At 40.4% G+C, this 21,620-nt stretch overlaps 1 protein-coding gene across 5 annotated transcripts in view; it reads left to right on the forward strand.

The window, feature by feature from the left end:
* Window positions 1-18,382: 18,382 nt before the first annotated feature.
* Window positions 18,383-21,620, forward strand: part of LYN (LYN proto-oncogene, Src family tyrosine kinase) — a 145,858-nt gene continuing 142,620 nt past the window's right edge. For 2 of the 5 annotated variants that reach the window (XM_069099952.1, XM_069099955.1), the window contains exon 1: window positions 18,937-19,040. The gene's annotated coding sequence lies outside the window, so the exon portion shown is untranslated. Of the gene's footprint in view, window positions 18,847-18,936; window positions 19,041-21,620 lie in introns of those variants that run through there. The other 3 variants (XM_069099953.1, XM_069099954.1, XM_069099951.1) reach the window with 3 other exon arrangements.

A 21,620-nucleotide genomic window follows, 5' to 3' on the forward strand; every position in this document is an offset into this window, starting at 1 on the left:
AATGGAATTTTAAAGCATCTACAGTTGGAATACTGAAGGGGAGAAAAAATGTATGGAGGAGGGAGAGCTGAATGGGAGGAGGCAGAATAGAATGCAGGGGCAGTAGTGAGGCTCACGACAGGGGACAGGAGTAATGGGCAGGATGAATCAGCAGATACCTTCTGGGAATGAAGACACTGTGGGGAAGGGTGGAGGGAGAAGTTCCATGGCAAATGGTGCCAGGAACAGCCGGGATCTGCTCCACCACTGGAGTCCCATCTGGGGAGGTACCAGCAACTAAGTGCATGAAGTGTCAGGTCTGGAGGCAGAAAGACGAGTCCAAATGTAGCCATGTCCACTTACTATATTGTGACCTTGAATGAGTAATTTAACCTCCATTGGCTTCAATTTCTTCAAGTACAAAATGGGAAAAATGAAAGGAGAGTTTATTCGTGTGCCCATCTTGTCCCATTATTAGATTTTAAGCTCTTTGCGGGCAGGGTTTATGCCAACACTCATCTTTACATCCCTAGCACCTGGTAACTTACAGGTGTTGTTCTGTCATTTCTGTCCTGTCTTACTCTTTGTGGCCTCATTTGGGGTTTTCTTGGCAAAGATATGGGGTGGTTTGCCATTTCTTTCTCCAGTTTATTTTTATAGATGAAGAACTGAGGCAAACGTTGAAGTGACTTACCCAGGGTCACAGAGCTAGTAAGTGTCTTAGGTCAGATTTGAACTCATGAAGATAAATGTTCTTGATTTCAGACCCAGTATTCTATCCACTGTGCCACCTAGTTGCCCAACTTGCAGGCAGGAAGTGCTATTATCATTACTGTGAGTTGTAGGGATTATAAAGGGGAAAGAGATACACACTAAAATGTGGCAAAGGGGCCTCCTATCTCTAAATAGGAAAAGTGATTTTTTTGTGTTCTTTATTGTGTAGACAAAATCTAATCTAAGCTTTTTGCCTTGTAAGCCTGAGCATTTGTAAGGAAAGCTGGAGTTAACATCGGAAGGACCAGATACTGGTATTCTAAAGCTTTACTTGGGTGAAGGCAGATGAATCAAAAGAAATTTAGAAGTCCCCAAACTCCTTTATTCCAGAAGAGACCCTCTAGAACAAGGATACATTAGGAAAATTATTTTGCAAACTTTCTAGTCTCTTTGACAGAGTGGAGAAAAAAAGAATGGAGATGAGTTAGACAGTTATTGCAATAAGCTAATACAAACTTGAACTAGATTTTTGGTGATGGGAGAAGGAATCCATATTATATTCTTGATATCCCTTTTAATCCCATCCTCTCAATCTCCACTAAAATACTTCGGGAATCCATCCTTACTATTCCCAATTGTACTATATTGTACAGGAGCAGATAATGAATGTCTATTAACTAGACATTGTACAAATGAATATAGTCTATCTATACTCTGTTCTCTTCAGACCACATCTGGAGTATTGTGGCAGGTTTTTGTTTTTGGGTTTTTTTGGAGGGGGGAAGGCAAGGAAATCGGGATTAAGTGACTTGCCTAAGGTCACACAGCTAGTTGTGTCAAGTGTCTGAGGCTGGATTTGAACTCAGATCCTCCTAACTCCAGGGCCCATCTCTATTCACTGCGCCACCTAGCTGCCCCTATTGTGTCAGTTTTGGTTGCCACATTTTAGGATGAACTAGAAAGGCAGCATGATATAGTGAATAGAGGGCCAACCTTGGGGTAAGGAATACCTGAGCTAAAGTCTTGCCTCTGATACAAAGTAGTTGTGCAAGCATAGATAAGCCACTTAACCTCAGTATCTCAGGCAGCTCTCTAGGACTATAAATTACTAAAGAGTTACCATTTGCTTTGATAAAGGGAGTTTCCATGGAGGAGTTCACAGATCGAAACCAACATTAAACATTTTAAAATTGATGAATTGAAGAGGAAGAGTAACCAAGATGAACAAGAACATTGAGATCATGCCACTTGAGAATAGAGGGAAGGGATCAAGAACAGGATAAAGGAGAGAGAAGGGGAGGGAAGGGTAGTTAAGGAGAACATGATCCTTATCTTCAAGCATTTTAGGGCTTTCATAGAAAAGTATTTGTTTGGTTTGACCCTAGAGAGTGGGAGAACTGGGAGCAAGAGGCAGAATTTGCAAAGAAGAAGATTGAAGTTTTCTTAAGAAAACATTTCCTAATAATTAAGGCTGGCAAAAATGCAGTAAGTTCTTCTGGGAAGTAGTAAGTTTTCCCTTATTGTAAGTCTTTCAGCAAAGGTTAGAGGACCAATTTATCCAACAGGTTACATATTGAATGAATTCTATTTTTTTTTAAGCAATTGGGGTTAAGTAACTTGCTCAAGGTTACACGGCCAGTTATTTCTGGGTGTGGTGCTAAGTGTCTGAGCCCGGGTTTGATCCCAGGTCATCCTGACTCTGGGGCCAGTGCTCTTACTCTCTGTGCTAACTGGCCACCTCTGAATGAATTCTTATTAATGTATGGATTGACCTAGATAAACTTTGGGATCCCTTTCAACTCTCAGATTTTGTGAGTCTGTGAACTGTCTTTGTATTTGCAGTAAATTAGTCTGTTCAGCATAATCCCATCTTCTTGTCTAAGTGTTTAAAGTTGTAATTTATCTAGGAAAACAAGGGCTTTTAAATAAAAGATATATTGTAGGTGCAAGGAAGATCAAAGATGGGTTAAGATCGATTTTCATAGTGGATATCATGATGAAAAACTGTAGAGAGAAGGCAGAAATGATCAACTAATTTTGCTTCAGTTTTCTCTGCTAAGGAGAATGATCTTTGGATTGATAAGGGTAGAATTTTTTTTTTTTAAAGCTAATGGGGAGTTAAAGCTTAAGATAAGTAGGAAAATAGCAAAAGCTGCTAGTTGCTTTTGATGGGTTCAACTCACCAGACCTGGAAGAACTACATTCCATGGTAATAGATGAACTATTAGATGTGATTCTGAATCACTGTCAGTATTCTTTGAAAGATGACAGAGAACGGAAGAGATACAGGATTGAATAAGAGAACATGTCCCATTTTTTTTTTCAAAGAACCGAAAGGAAACTTCAGCCAGCAAGCTTGACTTTAATTCCTGGGAAAATTTTTAAATTTATTTTGTAAGGGTATTGAGGGGTGGTTCTGAGGAAATAATCAAATTTATAAGTTCCCAAGCAACCCGATGAAATTACAAGGTACAAACCATTGTCTGCTGGCATCTGAAAGAGAAGGACACCCAATCAGGGTAGGCATGTCCACTGAAGCCTCGTTGAGACAGCACAGGAAACTGCTCTGATTGGTTCCCAGTAATCCACTGCCTCCTCCTCTCTGATGATTAACAACTAAGAATCAGCCCAAACCTTGTATAAGAAATTCTTGCCATCTTCTCAAGACTCCCTCTTTTCCTCTCCCCTTATGACTTCTTGCAATAAGCGGGAGACAGGAAAGGATGGGATTTCTTTCTTCCACTAACTGGAACAATTAATGGTGACTTACAGGAAAAGCAGATGGGACAAGCTGTATGTACTCGCTCTGGTTCTTATATAAGGTTCTTATACCTCAAATTACTGGTATGTTTTACTTTTGTGTCCTCTTCTGAGCATAGATCAGAGACTAGGTTCGTGTGGACAAACACTCCCTACTCAAAGTAACTAGGATATTGATAGAAGTAATACAGAAGAAGCACATGGCAGAGGCATACATGTGCTTGCATGCAACCTCAGAGGGGAGATGATGGAGGAACATTGCCATATCCCTAACTTAAAGTTTGGTAGTTCTCAAGTTTAAGTGTTTAAGCAAAGGGATAGTTTTTCAACAGTGTACTTAGGAGAAGAAAGAGGTTGCATATATGAGCCCTATTTCTGGAAGGCTGTGGGGAAGGGCAAGTGACCTAGATCTTGCCAGTCTCCACACCCCTCCAGCTACTGCCATGAATTTCTTGGACAATGTATGTCTACTATAAATGAGGTGCTTGTTTAGAAGCCCCCAAAATGTAGTTATCTTAATCAAGGGAAATCTAGTATTCCTTTAATATGCTTCTGTACCTCTCCATGGATTTCTGTGAGTCCTTTGTGCCTTTTGCATTTTCTGTAGGATAAAATAAAAGCTGTCCCATACCCAGTATTAATTTAGTGGCCTCAGTGCCTAAGCATGACTTGAGGACTTGTTATTTAAGTGTATTTAGAGATTTTTCTGGAGAAAGTGTGGTCAAGAAGGTGCAAAAAAAAAAAGTCCAGGGTTGAATCCTGACCACATGAGTCCAGAGTCACTGGAGGCCCCTAGATTAAATAGTATTAAAGGGATGATTTGTGTGGTTTGTGAACATTAAAAGAAAAAAAATCTTTCTTTGTTCTGTATCACTTCATGTAAGTCATCAACATTTTTTTGCATTCCTCATGGTCATCATTTCTAATTACACAATCACATTGTATTGCATTTATACACCTCATTTGGTCCAGTCATTCTGAACTGATAGACACCCACTTTATTTCTAGTTCTTTGCTTCTATTGAAAATGACAGTATGAATGTTTTAGACCTTTGTTTCTATTGTTGACCTCTTTGAAGGAATATACACAGTAACAGTACCTTTGAGTCAAAGGAAATGAACAGTTTTGTCATTTACCTTACATAATTCTAAACTTTTCCAGAACAGTTAGACTGATGGATAGTTTGATCACAGCATAATTAGGATACCATCTTCCCACAACCCCTCCAATACCAATTGTTTTGAGAAATATTTTCTTATGTTTCATTCTCTTAACCTTTTCTAAAAGGGCACACATGAACACTTTTCATTATCCATAAGCTGCCCTTTCACATCCCTCCCATATATAAGCACCACTACCACCACCACCACCAAACCTCTTACAAGGTTTAAAAAGGACTGGGACTGTTGATCCTCATAGCAATCTTCCTGAGCTAGGATGTTATTGTTCGGCTTTCATTTTTGAAGAGGACCAATGACATCACCAGCTTGATATCTTTTTTTTTTCTTTATTGGAGGGCATTTGGGGTTAAGTGACTTGCCCAAGGTCACACAGCTAGTTTTTGTGTTAAGTGTCTGAGGCTGGATTTTGAACTCAGGGACTCCTGACTCCAGGACTGGTGCTCTATTCACTGTGCCACCTAGCCGCCCCAACCAGCTTCATATCTTGACTTGCTGTGAATTGGGTTTAGGTGAGGCAAAGCTGTCAGCCTCACTCTCACTTCCAGAGAGACCAATACCAAGACAAAAGTCAAGATGACTGGTGATGGCCCAGGATACAGTAGATGACTTTGGCGTCTTCAATGTCTGACCAAGCTCTAAGGGCTCCACAGTTTCTGCTTCAGCCTTCTTCATAGCTTTTGGAACAAATAGTTCTCATCCACTTGTTCCAGTGAAGTCTTCACATCCTTGGGGTAGACATCCCCCTAACTCACCAACAGGTTTGAGGTCTGTCGATTACCCTCAGCCTGGTTTAGTTTGTCTGCTGAAATGGTTTTACTGAGGTATAGCTACTGCACATTCTATGGCTTCTTGGAGTCACAGGTGAGAGTTGGGTGAAGGTGAACACCAAAAATGGATGAACAGCCCTGGAAAGGACTTGGCAAGCCCTCACAACAGAGGTGCTAGTCCACAGAAGCTCAGTTAGATACAGCAACTTGCTATGATTTCAGTCAATCTAGAAATACTTTCTGAAATTCCTATATTAGTTCCCATTTGTAGTTCAGTTTTTAAACTATATGAATAATTGAGTTTTGAAATGAATATTAAGTTTCTTCTGATAGTAAGAGTGAATACATTCTTAACATCTAACTTTACTGGATCTTATTTCAGCTTCAGAATTCTGACCCATCACTTACAACTGGATATTAAAATGTATCTGAACAAACCACAAATAGTATAAACAAGGAACAGGCTGTGATATGACAGTTATATTTTTAGTATAGCAGCATCCTTGGAACTTTATAATAACATAAAAATAAATAGAACTTCTAAGGAACATTATACATAAACTTACTGAACTAACAATTCAAGACACACCCAGAGTCAGGAGCCATATCTTACTAAAGTTTGTATCTCCCTGACGCCAGATAGCCAAATTTGGACCTTTCTTATGAAAGAGGCCTGGGGTGGTGTCATAGGATAGATCTATTGATGGACACTGCCATATTAACTATTGGATTAATATATTTCAGTCATAAGGTACCAAAGAGACTGTAGCAAGTCAGGTGATCTTTATTGTAAGGATCATTTATGATCAGTATATTCCTAAGGTTTTTGTTCACAGTCATAGTGCTGCATGTAAATGGTAAATTTGTACATCAGAGGCACTTGTTTACTCCCAACTATAAAAGAAGATAAGGCTGTGCACGGGTGGGCCAATCCAATCAAATCAATCTGCAGCACTAGGCAGAGTCGACCAGTCTCTGAGTTGGATTTGTGCTACATCTGCCCCAAGATGAGAGCAAAAAAGTGGAACTCAGGGATGTCTGCACTGTCAATATGCCCTTAATGTATCCTTTTCACTACTGGTTTTCTTTGGTATCAATAAATTGTAGTAGTGTAGTTTTACTAAATGTGAATGGTGTCACTTTCCCTCATATTCTCAGTCAAACCTGAAGACCTAGCACAGTGCAAAACTAAATGTTAAATAAATGTTTGCTGAATACAATTAGTATTTCCCTTATTCTTTTTAAAGTTGTGAGCAGGTGACTGTGTTGTATGAACTATGGTCGGAGCACTTATGAGTAGTATCATAATTAAACTTAACATAAAAAAGTTAATTTGACCATATAATCAGCAATCCACATAATTGTTCCTTTATTCCCTGATAATTATAAATTAATTATGTTGGAAATAGTACACAACTAAACTCAGTTTTTATAGTTTTTCATTTTCCTTAATCTGGTGACCATAAAAGTATGAATGTTTTCATTTATACAGTTTATTCCTTATCTTTCTCTTCATTTCAAATTCACAAACTTGTACTCATAAGTTCTGTATCTGACTTCTGGGAGCCCAGCTGAGAACCTGCTCATATTCAACCACCATGCTCCTGACCATGAGGGTTAGTCAATCATGAGAGAGGAAAGAGAATAGAAAGAGGAATGTGCCTTAAATTCCCAGCATCTGGAGTCATGGGTCATGGAAGGGGGTGGGGAAGCTGCTGGGAGTCATGGGAAGAGAGCCAGTGGAAATAGGTTCAGAAAGGGAAGGCACTAAAGAAAAATTTCACTTACTTTAATGCTTTGCCTCAAGCTGGCCTTGCCTATTCTCCTGAAGAACAAGACAATTGCCATTTAATTTTTGTCTGTTCTTCTTCCCACCCACTTGCCATTGTTTGCTCTGCCTGAAGTAGTGAAAAGATGGCAATGGGTGAATCACCATCTCCATGGTGACATTTAATTAGAGGTAGGGACAGGGAAGGGCAGGGCAGGGAAGGAAAGGGACAGGATAAAGTTCTGAGCTCCCACAAGCAGCCCACAGATGAGAAATGACCTGTGTCAAATATTGACTAGTATACAACATTTTTACTATCTTTATTTCTGCAAACCTTTATAAACTCAAAGAACACATTCCTGCTCCTGTCTTCATTCTGAGCTTCTATCCTCAGCTCCCTTTCTCTTTAGTGCTTGAGGCATGAGGAGCTACTACTTTATTTTACCAAATCTGAAGGATAGGGAATAAGAGACCAGCAGGAGACAAGTCAGGCTCTATGTTCCAAAGCTTTAACTAGAAGAAACTAGTGATACACTGATAGCTGCTCCTCCATTCATTGCTCTAGAGAATGAGTTTCTAGAGGATCATTCTCTATACCTCACCACCTTTCATAAAATCATACTAAAAACTCAACTCATAAAATGACAGAGTAGGCCAGTCATCCTGTGCCTGACAGCTCCAACCAAAAATTCCCACAAAACTACCAGGGCCATGCCAGAATACTAAAGGGGCACAGAGGCTGAGAATGTTCTAACTTCTGCTTTTAACTGCTCAGACTCTGCCCCTCTAGAGGTTAGCAAATTTCAACTTCCTTTTATTTTTCCAATCCCAATGATCCCAAATCTTTGAGGAAGAAGTCATTCCATTCCCTAAAACCTGCTACCCGTTCCCTTATCTTCTTTTATTTCAACTCTATCCCATCCCTGGAATTCTATAATAAACTTTCCTTTTTCTTGGACATATTTCACTCAAACTCATTCCATTTTCTGAACTCACAGAGACCTGACATCCCTCAGCACCTTTTCTAATACTGGTTGTACTTTCTCTTATAAGCCTCAATCCCTTTCATGAATCCTATAGTCCAGTCAAACAGCCATACTTAATGATCCTCTCACACAACACTACATCTCCCATCTCCTTGCCTTTATATTGACCAGGGGTGGGGAACTTGTGACCTCACATGTCCTTGAGGCCACAGATTCCCCACCCCTGGTACTGACTGTTCCCTATGCCTGGAATACCCTGTCCCCTTGCCTTTGCCTTTTAGTTTCTTTCTTGCTATAAGAGTGTGTTCAAATTTCACTTTCTGCTGAAAGGTTTCTATCCATTTTCCCCAGCCGTTAATGACTTCTCTTTTCAGGTTAACTCTACTTTGTATCGGATCTTAGGTGGGGTTCATGATTGATATGTTGTTTTCCCTCATTAGAATTAGAAGTTCCTTGAGGGCAAGGACTTGCCAGCATTTCTTTGTATCCGCACAACTTCACACAATGCCTGGAACATAGTAAGTACTTACATTTATTGACTGATGATTGTTTGTCTCTCCTCACCAGATTATAAATTTCTTGAGGTCAGAGACCATATCATTTTATCTTTGTATCCCCAGCACCTAACACACAGCCTGGCATGTAGGTAGGTGATTAATAAATGGTTGTTGAGGGGCGGCTAGGTGGCGCAGTGAGTAAAGCGCCGGCCCCAGACTCAGGAGAACCGGAGTTCAGTTCCACCCTCAGAGGCTTAACACCCACCCACCCACACACACACATACACCCACACACACACACACACACACACACACACACACACACACACACACACAACTAGCTGTGTAACCTTGGGCAAGTTACTTAACCCCAATTGCCCTCCAAAAAGGCAAAAATAAAAAAAAAAAATGATTGTTAACTGATTGACTAATGGTTTGATGGTCCAAGGAGCTTTCCCTGATTTACACGAAACAGTTGGTCTTCGCTCATGGGCTTGTTACTTACTATTTACTTGTTGCTTTTTAAGACTTCTTTATTCTTTTTCCTTAAGCATGCTTTGTCTCTGCAAATAGAGACAAGGGCAAGCACTCTGTGTTCCACATGTTAATATTGTTGCAACAAATACACTATCAACAAGTGTTTAGGGAACAAGCCCCCTGCGCTCAGCATTGCTGTGCAAGGTGCTGTGGAGACACAGAAACTGTATCATCTCAGTCCTAAAATCCAGGTCCATCCCACATGGACAAACACAAACAGCACAAGACGGTCTGTAATTTAGTGCTAAATTAAGCAGCACTGACTGCAAATAAGAGAGGAAGAATTCAGAAGTTGTTGTTCAGACATGACCAACTCTACATGACCCCATCTGGAGTTTTCTTGGCAAAGATACCGGAGCAGTTTGACATTTCCTTCTCCAGCTCATTTTACAGAAGAGGAAACTGAGGTAAACAAGGTGAAGTGACTTATCCAAGGTCACATATCTAGTGTCTGAGGCCAGATTTTCATTCAGGAAGATGAGTCTTGCTGACTCCAGGGCCAGCACTCTATCCATTGTGTCACCTATCTGCCTCATTGAGAAGGAGAGAAGGGGTTAAATGAGGACTGCAACAGTAAGGGGAGACTCTGTAGAGAAGGTCAGTTTTCTACTGTGTAAAATGACTTCAATATTCCAATTATCCATAGATGTCATTGGGGATTCCTCCAGTGATGTAGATGAAAACTCATTCATTAGTGTAGGGTTTCTTAATGGGGTCCACAGACCATAAAGTGGTCTTTGGATAGATTTTAGGAGGTTTGTGAACTTGGTTCAAAAATATTTTAATAACTAATTCATGGTAAGTGGTTTCCTTTTTAATCCTGTGTATTATATTTTATGCATTTAAAATATATTTTCTGAGAAAAGGACTATAGGCTTCACCAGTCTGCAGAAGGGGTCTATGACACAGAAAAGGTTAAGAACCTCTGGATTAGCAGATGGTCGAATGAGGTGCCTTTATCACCTGGAGAACAACCCTCTGATGATGGGCCTCTTCAGATTTCCCTACACTAGTCTGAGGATTACTAAAATACTCTACATCTCTGATACAAACTCAGAGTCTTTATGGCTTAGCAGGAATTTCCAAAGTTTGTACTCCATAATCATAGTCTTTTTTTTTTCTTTTTGGAGGGCAGTTGGGGTTAAGTGACTTGCCCAAGGTCACATCACTAGTAAGTGTTAAGTGTCTGAGACCAGATTTGAACTCAGGTCCTCCTGACTGCAGGGCCTGTGTTCTATTCACTGCACCACCTAACCGCCCCCATAATCATAGTCTTTAAAAAAGACCCAGTGTCATTCTTCTACTATGATGAGGCACCAGAGTAAACACTTTAATGGGGTTAGGAATAATAATACTTTGGAAAGACCCTTTCCCCCAAGGTGGTGCCAAAGGTGAAGAAGGAAGCCATTGCCCCCACCCTCACCCCCACCAAGACCCAAGCCAAGTTCAAGGCTTTGAAGGCTAAGAAGGTGGTGCTGTAGGGTGTCCATAGCCACAAAAAGAAGATCCGAACATCCCCCACCTTCCAGCGACCCAAGACACTAAGACTTTGAAGACAGTCCAAATACCCTTGGAAAAATGCCCTTGGAGAAACAAGCTTGATCACTGTGCTATCATTAAGTTTCCATTGACCACTGAATCTCCTATGAAGAAGATTGAGGACAACTATACCCAAGTTTTTATTGTGGACGTCAAGGTCAACACACATCAGATCAAGCAGGCTGTAAAGAAGCCATATGACATCGAAGTGGCCAAGGTCAGCACACTTGATCTTCATACCATTATCCCTTCCACATTCCAATTTTCCCCATCATGCTTTCGATATATCGAGGGTTGGCATGCGAAATTAAACAGAACTTTTGGGAAGTTTTGTGGAAGCCACAGATAACACATGAAGGTAAGCAGACAACACAAAATAAGTTTAGAAACTCAGAAATGCATAAAATATATGTGTAGTATCGTATAATATCAACATATTTTATCTTTTAACACTATAACAATTCAGGCTCTTTTCTGGCATGAAGGGAGGGCCAAAAAATTTACTCATATTTTCCAGATTTTTTGGGGGGTGAGTGTCCCTGCTTCTAACCCCATTGATGTGGAAGGGATAACTGTAGTTTAGAAAGCACTTTCCTTCCTGATAACCTTCCAGCACAGCTATTGCCTTGAATAGTCCCATTTTAGAGATTAGGAGACCAGGGCTCAGAAAGGTCAATACCAAAGTCAAAAGGCTAGCAAGAAGTAGAACTTGGAAATAAATGCCTTTTGATTTAAAATCTTTTGTTCTTTATGTTATAGCTTACTACTGCTAGAATGGATAATTTGGGATAGATGGAGAATAAAGGGAGGCATTCTAGGCAAAGAGACTAAAGTGAAACTATGGAAATGAAGCTGACTTCTATGTGTTGTTTTTTTTTTTTTTGGTGACTCCTTGTCTTCCTTCACCCCCTGAAATATGGGTATCCTCCAAGTTTCTGTTCTTGGCTCTTTTCTCTTTCTTTGTTGTATACTCCCCCTCTTACTGATCTGATCTACTTTTGTGGTGTTACTTATCAGCTCTCTACATATGATTTGAAGATCTATAACTCCAACCTTTAAGCAAAATATTAATTCTTTTTTTTTTTTGCTTTTTGGAGGGCAATTGGGGTTAAGTGACTTGCCCAAGGTCACAGGGCTAGTTTTTGTGTTAAGTGTCTGAGACCAGATTTGAACTCAGGTCCTCCTCTCTCCAGGGTTGGTGCTCTATTCATTGCACCACCTAGCCGCCCCAAAGTATTAATTCTTTATATATAACTGACTGGACAGCTCTGCCTGGAAATCCTACTAGCCCCTAAAAGTGAACATGTTCAAAATAAATTCATTGTCATATTTTTCATGAAAGCTGCTTCTTCAACTCACTATTTCTGTTTATGGCACCATTATCTTCCAAGGCACCTAGGCCAGGTCATTTTTTACTCTTCTCTCTTCTTTATACTAACATATCCAAGCAGTTTCCAACTCTTGTCATTTCTACCTTCACAATCTCTTTCACATATGTCCCCCCTCCTTCAAATTCCATATTCATCCAGGCCTTTATCTATTCTAACCTATGTTACTTGTAATTTAGGCAAAAGGTTTTGACCTTCTAATTAGTCCCCTTTCCTTCAGTCTATCTGCTCTGGAAACCCATCCTTCACATCTCTTAGCCATTCCTTTATTTAAAAAAATCTTGAACTAGATGGGACATTAAAGAACATCTTTTTATTCACTCCCCCCCTTATTTTGCAGGTAAAGAACCTGGGGTCCAAGGAGGTTGAATGACTTGTCCAGAGTCAATCACCTCATAAAGAAGGGAACTGGTATTCTAATGTAGGTCCCATGACTCTCCAAATTAGTGCTATTACTTACTGATTAAATTAAAAATCCCAATTCTGAGAATGTAGAACTCGACAATCTGGCTCCAAACTATTTTTCCAGCCTTTCACTGGCTTTAACCTACTCTACAGTACTCAGCATTCCAACAAGTCTGGACTGTTCTCTTTCTCCAAGTCACATCTCCTCCCTTCCTATCTCTGTACCCTGGCTTATGCTGTCCCATCCCACCCCTATGCAGTGCAACAGATATCCCCTCTGTTTGTTGATATTTCCTGCTTCCAGGTCTAACTCTGGTGCCTCTTCCTCCATGAAGCCTTCTGTGATCTCTTCTTGATGTACCCTCAAGATGAAAGTGATCTTTACTTCCTCAACTTTCTCATGATACTTTGCCTGAACCTCTTACAGATCAGTATGGATGCAAAAGGAACTAATCAACCAAGTAGGTGTTTAAATAACCTGTATGGAAGAAAAAGATAGGACCATATAACAAAAATTGAATACCCAAAAAAAAGTCATAATCCTGAAAAAAAAGTGAAGAATGACAACAAAAACATTTTTAAAAAAAAATAACTATGCTGGTAGTGAAACATACCAACAAACAAGCAAATAAACAAAGTTAGATTATTTCTTAGGTTATATGGGATGACAAAATAAAGGTAGATCTACTCAACTTTTGTTTTCTTTGCCAAAGAGAAAGGTCTTTAGACTGAGAAGGGGAGGGAAGAAAAAGAGTGGTTAAAAACTCCTGGTTGAAAACAAAGATCAGTGAGGAAATGGTATAAGAGTATTTACTATTGTTAATAAATTCATTTCATTAGGCTGAAAAAGACTATATTCCAGGGCTCTGAACAGGGTGAATGTGACTACTGAACTACTTGCTATCAATGGTCTTTGAAAAAAATTTGGAGAACAAGGATACCGCAAGATGAGAATATGGCAAATAGAGTTCTGATTTTTTTTTTTTAATGAAAAGGGAGAAGAGTTTACAAACTCCAAGCTGGTGAACTTGCTCCTGATGAAATTTTGAGATGTTTTCTTAAAGGAATGTTTTGTGAAGTTAAGGGAGGGGGACAATGTTGGTAACAAATAATCAGCATTTCTACATGCCAATCTAATCTCTTTTCTTTTCCTTTAAATTTATGTGATCAATCGATAGGCAAATGGCGAGAATATTCTATATGTAGTATACCTGGATTTTAACAAAACATTTGATGGAGTTTCTAATGCTATCCTTGTGGTCAAGATGGGGAGGTGTAGATTAGATCATACTATGGTTATTATGTAGATTCAGAACTGGATGGATGACTGAACTCAGACAAAGTTAATGTCAGTTTGGTAGAGGTCTCTTGGAAAGCACCCTAGGGATCTGGGTCTTCAGTTGTTGCTGTCTTTTTTGCTGTCTGAAAACAACTTACTAAAGAATGGAGAACTATTTTATTAATAGGTGGACCATTAGGTAATTAATGGCAGCCAATGGCAATAGTAGTTTAGAATGCATACTTGTTTATATTCCATTCTCAACTATGAACCTATGAAGTGTGAGCTATGAAGGAGGAAGTCAGTAGGACCATTAGTCCATTTAATTAGCTCATCATCACATAAACCTGAAGCGGGAACTACAAATGATACTATGTAGAGTCCAGGATTCAATGAGAAGAACATTGTAAACTGGATAGTTTAATGCCTTATATACAACAGATATTTAATGAATGCTCTTTAGATTGAATTGATTATATTTGATATATTGAATCTTTCAAGAATCCCAAGCTGATCTTCAGTTTAAAAAATTCATTTTTTTTAAAAAAAGACAAGTATTCTCCTAGTAATGCTACATTGTTATAAATCTTGCACCCAGTCTCCAAAGAATCAGCATTGTGAGTGCCACAAAGGCCAATGGAGAGATGCATGGAAATAGATAGCAATGTATTTCTGAGAGTGACCTTTGAAGAAGTGGCATAAGTTATCGAATTGAGGAAACATACAACAGGTAACCAGAAAAAAAGTCAGGCTGATCATGTATGTGATAACAGATGGATATCTTGAATGCTTCACTTGTACCCATGAAATATAAAAAGACCTGGAGGAAAGCCTCCAGAATGTTTTGATGATCCTCTGTGGAAAATCTGTGGGAAGACATGAACAAAACTTGTACAAGATGAGAAAACATGGATGAGTTGTGATCTGAACTGATGGATTTAATACTCTAGTGAAATACTAAGATGAATACATCAAAATACTTAAGTATCCTTTTGTATTCTTCTCTGGAAAGACCACGTCTGAAGTACTGTGTTCGGTTTGGGGCATCACATTTTCAAACAATGCTGTCTAACTGGAGCAACCAGGATGATGAAGGGGACAGAAAATCAAACAATGTTAGGCTTTGAAGATGTTTAGCCTAGAGAAGAGAACACATAGGAAACCATGATAGCTTCAAATATTTGAAGGACTGTCAGATGGAAAACAGATTATGCTTGTTCTTCTTGGCTTGTAGGCAAAACTAGGAACAACGTGGAAACTGAGGAATGAAATTTTGGCTTAATATGGAGATAACTGATATCCTAACTTTTGGAGAGATAGGTAGATTATCTCTGAAGATTGAAGGTTCCCTTTGACTGAAGGTCTTTAAGACAGCAAGTGCTTAATAAATGTTTCTTGAATTGAATGAAATTGAACAAATAAGAAGATGAAGATGAAAGTGCCACAATCTAGATTGTGGAGATGATAATTAGTCAAGTATTGGAGGTTCCTTCCAACTCAGAATCTGTGACATCTTATTTTTCTTTATAGCCTAGGTATAACTCAGGAGGTAGTAGGATATGGTGGCTAGAGAACTAGACAGAGGCAGGCACAAGACCTCAAGACACCTTAGGTATCTCAGCTCTCAGCCTTTGTAACCTTATCTGTGAAGTTGGTATAATAATATCTGCAATGTTTACTTCACTGGGTTGTTGGGAAGATACCTTATTTGTAAAATGAGGAAAATTTTATGTGTTGCATTTGCCTCAGAGTTGTTGTGAGGAAATAATGAGATCATTTATGTGAAGTGCTTCACAAAGCCTGAAGAGCTATAGAAATTTTAGTTACTTTTCAAATCCATTGAATCCACTTGTTGAAAGCAGACTCCTGTCATAGCTATCTGATCACTTTGTGTGCCCAGTTCCTTGATTAAGGGCCTTTCACATATTAGACCTGGTTGGTGTTAAAATTATGGATGTCTTTGAAAGCGGGGCAGAAAAATTTAAAAAATTAAAATTTACTGAAACAGGAAGAGAGGCAGGTAGATTATGCACCTCTATCAGTTAAAAAACAAAATTTTAGCGTGCATTCCCAATATACAGTTAATTAAGCCATTAAAACTTAAAGCTGAGGGCAGCTAGGTGGCACAGTGAATACAGCACCAGCCCTGGAGTCAGGAGGACCTGAGTTCAAATTTGACCTTGGACACAACACTCACTAACCCTGTGACCTTGGGCAAGTCACTTAACCCCAATTGCCCTGCCTTCCCCCTTCCAAAAAAAAAAGGCAAAAAAAAAACAACTTAAAGCTGCAGTAAGACTTTGATACACATTGTATTTATAAATTCAATAATGTACTATTGTATTAATATATTATGCACATAAAACATGGTTAAATAAAAATAGAAATTAAAAAGATGAAATAAGCAATATTTTAAAAATATTTTAAAGTTTATCTCTTAATGATATAAAAAAACCTTTTCATTCTTGAGAATAATATGATTGAATATGTTTCATTAGGAAAAAAGAAACAAATAAACTTTTATGTCCTAGGGAACAGGGTAGACTTGTAATGGTTAGTATTCATTATATAGTTAACCAAGCTGGTGAATTTCACGTTTGGATACTTTTCTTTTGAAAGATATGCAATGTCACAATCAAATTAATGGGTCATAACTGTCAGTGAGCAGAACAGCTTTGCAGCAGGAGTCATGTTTCTTGGTGTATTGATATTCACTATAAACAAAGCAACAACAAAAGCAAAAGTGAATCGTCTCTGATTTCATCTCAGCAGTAAGTTTTCCATATAAATCCATTCCTCTTTCTTTCACTGATTCTGCTTAATGCATTACATTAGACTTAATTTTCTATTCATTTTTGAATATTTTAGTTGTGTTTTTTTTTTGTATGAGCAGGAGAAGCAGCAAGAATAGTTTGGCAGGACCTTGGAGTGCATGAAAGGGAGTAATATATAATAAGGCTAGAAAGGTAGATTGGGGCCAAGTTGTGAAGGGCTTTAAATGCTAAACAGAAGACTTGATATTTGATCCCAGAGGTAACAAATAGTTGTTGGAGTTTACTGGGTACCAGGGCTGACTTGGTCAGACCTAAGCTTATGGAAAACCACTTAGGCATGTGTGGGAGGATGAACTGCAGTAGGGAGAGATGAGGCCAGGAAGCCTATCAGAATCCTATACTGTTCAGGTGAGAGATGATAAGGGCCAGAAATGGGATAATGGTTGGTGTGACAGGAGAGAATAGAAAAAGATCTAGAAATGACAAGATTTGTCAGTTACTTGTGTGGGATAAATGAAAGTGAGAAGTCAAAGATGACCCCAAGGTTTCAAACCTGGGTAACTGGAAGGATTGTGATGACCCTTAACAGAGACAGAAGAGATAGGAAGAAGGCTGGATTTCAGGGGAAAGGTAATGTAATAAGTGAGATCTGTGATGGAAAATGCAACCCATTCATGTGGGATGATCCTGTGAGATTTGTACTATCCCAAAGGAAAAAGGAGGGAAGGGAAGGACAGGGCTTTTCTTCATCTATTACTTCCCTGGAGTGGAGAGCCTACCTTAGTAGGAGATCCTATCACAGGAAAGGATCTGAAGGAAAGGGCTGTGGGTATGCTAGGGAGTTTGAGCGGGGATTTTCATAAAGACACCTGTCCAGTGGTGTTGTCAATGCCTCCTTTGGGGTTAGGTTATAACTGCCCTAAGGGGAAGAAGAAGGATTGTCCAGAGCTTTTCACAGCTGAGGGAATGTTAAGCTGTAATGAGTGAAGGATAGGTATGGCTTTATCGAAATCCTGCAACTAACTCCTGGAAGGAGAGTGGAATGTGATCTGGAGTCACCGTGGTATGAAACAAGCACTGAAGAAAACATAGGCTCAGATCCAGACACTGCTTCACCTGTGTAACAGTGGGCAAACCATTTAACTATTTGAATCTCAGGTAAATGGATCGTTGTGTGCTCTAGCATCCTAACTTTCATCCATTTTTTTGGGGTTGGTTTTTAACCGACCAGTTATTTTATTGGGTTAGGGAATTCCCTCTGACCATGCCTAGCTTGCACCCGCATAGCAGTTTATAGTCTTCGAGAGTTGCTTGGGCTACTGAGTAGCTACTGAGAAGTGACTTGCCCAGGGTCACACAGCCATTATGTTTCAGACACGACTTGAACAGAGTTCTTGATTCTGAGACCAGCTCTCTAGCCACGATGCTGCATTTCATGATTTCAATGTCAACCCCCTCTTGTTCCTTTTCCCTTCTATTAGAGGCAGCTTGGTGGAGCAGAAAGAACCCCAAAATGATCAAACCTGAATTCAAATCCTGTCTCTTCCACTAACTACTCAACCCCTCTGTGACTTTATCTGTAAAATCAGGGGTGTTAGAGTGGTAGATAACTCTCCCATGTCCCTTCCAGTGCTAATTCTATGGATATGCCCCCCTCCCTCATCTGAAAGTCCCCAAGCTGCAGCTTCAATTCAGTGACCAGTCTTCACTTGGCTTTGCTCGGGTTTCCTTTTATTTTTTTTTCCTCTAAACTCCTCGGGATGGTCACATAGTAGAGTAAGACTTTAAGCCAAGAAGACCCAACGGACACCTCCCCCATTGAAGGCTGTGTATGCAAATCGAAATAGCAGGAAGTAGCCGGGAACCTCTCAGCCAACCCCCTGAAACCCAGCTTAGTTCCTCTCTGCCTGCCAGGGGCTGGGTGCGCTAGCTTGCCCTGAAACTCTGGGGCTGCTCTAGACTTTTTCCTGGCCCAGGGAAGAGCCGCCACCCCTCAATCGCTGGTGGGCCTCCGACAGCCACAACAGAGTAGGGGTTTTCCCCTTTCTGTCGGGAACCATTGAAACCTTTCTCCCGATCCCCGTCCCCTTTTCTCCTCCCTCTCCCTCTCCCTTCTTCCCCTTCCCCAAAGCCTCCGTGGGCTTCGCTTCCCTCACTCCCTTCCCCACCCCTTCCTAGGACTGGGCTGAAGTCACCGTGGAGCTCCAGCGCGGCACCCCAACTTTCCAAACCAGGAAGGTGAGGAGTGGAGCGGGATCGTGGGACCTCGCGGTGGGTCGATCGGGATGGGATGGGCGTCTCAGGGAGTGGCTCCCGGGACTGCTTAGAGAGTAAAACTGCCAGATACAGATTTGCACAAGTCAGCAAACATTTATCAAGCGCTTACTGTGTGCTGGGAGAACGGTGCTGAGACAAGGGCCGAAAAGCTGGCGATTGGCCCAAGAACTGAGGAGAGGAGAGTGTTTGTATGTCTGTGTGTGTGTGTGTGTGTGTGTGTTTGGGGGCGCGGGAAAAGCGCCCGGCAGTGAAGAAAGGTGGGGGCAGGATCTCTTAGCCAGCTGGTGTGGGAGAAAACTGCTGCCCCTTCCTGCCACCTCAGCCCCTGATTAAGGTTATCCTTAGGTCTCTTGGTTACTGGTACCCGCCCCGCTTTCTTGGCCACACAAAAAACGCGTGGGCGGCTGCAAAGCGGGTCGATGGGGGGAGGGGGGTGCGGGAAATCACTGCAGGTGCTTTACCTGTCGCGGGCGCTGAGCCCAGGAGGGGCGTGGTGTTGGGGGTTCGAGAGCTGTGGGCACCGGACGATGCCCAAAAAGGGTTGGGTTTTTGTTTTTTTTTTTGCTTTTGTTTTGGTCTGAGGTGCGGAATTGGATAGTTGGATTGCTTTGAACGCTGTTCTCTCCAGTTGTGTGCCGGCCTGGGGGGGTGGAGGGAAGGGGAGGAGGAATGGATGTTGGGGGACGTCACTCCGACAGGTTGAAAAGGTTGCTGGGCTTTCTCCGCCTCCTGCTTGCTTTACAGAAAGTAAGGAGAAGTTCCCCTGGCTTTCTCTGCGCCCGGGGGGGGGGGGGGGTGATAAAGGGGCAGAGGTGTATCAGGGGAATTGTCATTTTGCGAAATCCAATCAATCCTCTGCCCTGGGATCCCCAGAGAACGTAGCAGAATTAGACATATTAGAGCTGGAAGCTGTCATCTCCTTTTCCAGATAAGAATACCAAGGTCCAGAGAAGGGAAGATCAAACAGGTAGCGAAGGGCACAGCCAGAACCTCACATCCAAATCTTTTGAACATGATTTACTTGATATCTGATCTGACATCAAACGTAAACTTTATTTTTCTATTTTTAAGCCGCATTTCTGGCGGGAGAGGAAGCAGAGTTTGGTGTGGGATGTCTTCAGGGTTGCTGGTCCTACCGTTATTGGGGAACAGGGCTTTCGGACATCTGATAAGCTGTCCAGCCCTTTAGTGAAAAGGAAGCGAGAGTTATTTTGAGACTACAGAGGTTTGCTTTTCCTTTGCACGGGGGGCACTTGGGAGAGGAAGGGTGTAGCTCCGGTCGAAACTTTTTCCCTTCATGATCTCGTTTGCTTTAGCTTTCTCCAGAGCGCAGTTAATGCATTTGAACTTTTTGGCCCGATTTTTAAGTCTCTTGATCCACTCTGCAGAGAAGGTGAGAGGTGTTTTAAGGATCCAAACTGCATCCAAATTCAAATAGCTTGATTGCCAGCATAGTAGGCTGGTAGGATTTTTGCTCAATTTGTTGTTTTTCTAACCCAGTATTTAGTCTTTGACATAGCTACGCTTCACAGGTATTAACTATCCTGTAGTCATTATATAAGAAAGGGAGTCTGCATTATATAATTTCATCTGCATAAAATAGGACATACCCATAACTAATGCCCAGTAATAAAAAAAAAAAAACTGTAGAGTTGCTGTTATAGTTTGGATTCCAAAGACAATGTTGGTGCCTGAAAAAAGTCATGCATGTAGAAGAGAGGAACTAATGGGAAGAAAAGGGTGATTAAGAAAAAAAAAACATTCAAAAGTAAAAAAAGAAAAGGAAAGGTAATGAAAAGATGATGGAAATATAGGAGCAAGGTTTTTTCCCCCGAAGTGCAGCATCAGCATCTTAGTAACAAGGACAAAAAAAAATGCTTTTTGAGCTAAGGAAGAAAGAAAATTCAAGTTCACCAAAATTTTTTGGTGACTTTTTGGGCCTCCAGAGAGTTTTCAGTGTTGTATGCAGAAATTCCTGAGAAGTCTCTCTATGAATTCTGTAAGACTCTGGAACTTTAACTCTCGATAATCTATATGGTAATAAAGCATCAATGATAATTATGCTGGGAATGTCATTAAATAAAAAGAGTAACCAGGTGCAGATAGAATGAAAACTAAGTACTTTGTGAGTTAGTTTTGTTTTCTTTCTCTAGTTACGTGAGCATCCTGGTATGGTAGACAGATTCAGGCAGGCTTTCATTCAGATCCCTCCCCTGACAGTTATTAGTTGAATGTCGCAGTTAACCTTTTAGACACATTTTTTAAAAAACTTTTTGACTTTTTTTTTTGAAGGGTAGAAGGTAGAGCAATTGGGATTAAGTGACTTGCCCAAGGTCACATGGCTAGTAAGTGTTAAATGTCTGAGGCCAAGTTTGAACTGAGGTCCTCCTGACTCCAGGGCCAGTGCTCTATTCACTGCACCACCTAGTTGCCCTGATATTTTTTCTCTCATCTGCAAAATTATCATAATAATTGTACCTAACCCATATGGTTATTGTGAGATTCAAACATGATAAGGCACGTAAAATATTTTGCAAATCTTAAATGATTAACTAAACATGAGACTAATTATAGTAATAATTATGAGTAATGACACTACTTTCCCCAGATTGGTCATTTTAGTTACATCATAGGTAGGGCAGGTCTTGGTTTAATTAGCTCCTGATTATCAAAATTCTGTTCAAGAGATGTTTTTTTCTATGCTGTGATAGTTTGATACTAAATGCTAACAACTGACCTTTAATCAACTAATGTGGTTATGTCTTTGA

The sequence above is a fragment of the Petaurus breviceps genome, unplaced genomic scaffold (genome assembly GCF_028583685.1).
Source record: "Petaurus breviceps papuanus isolate PSGF00001 unplaced genomic scaffold, PetGlider_PUasm1.0 38, whole genome shotgun sequence".
Classification (NCBI taxonomy): Eukaryota; Metazoa; Chordata; class Mammalia; order Diprotodontia; family Petauridae; genus Petaurus; species Petaurus breviceps.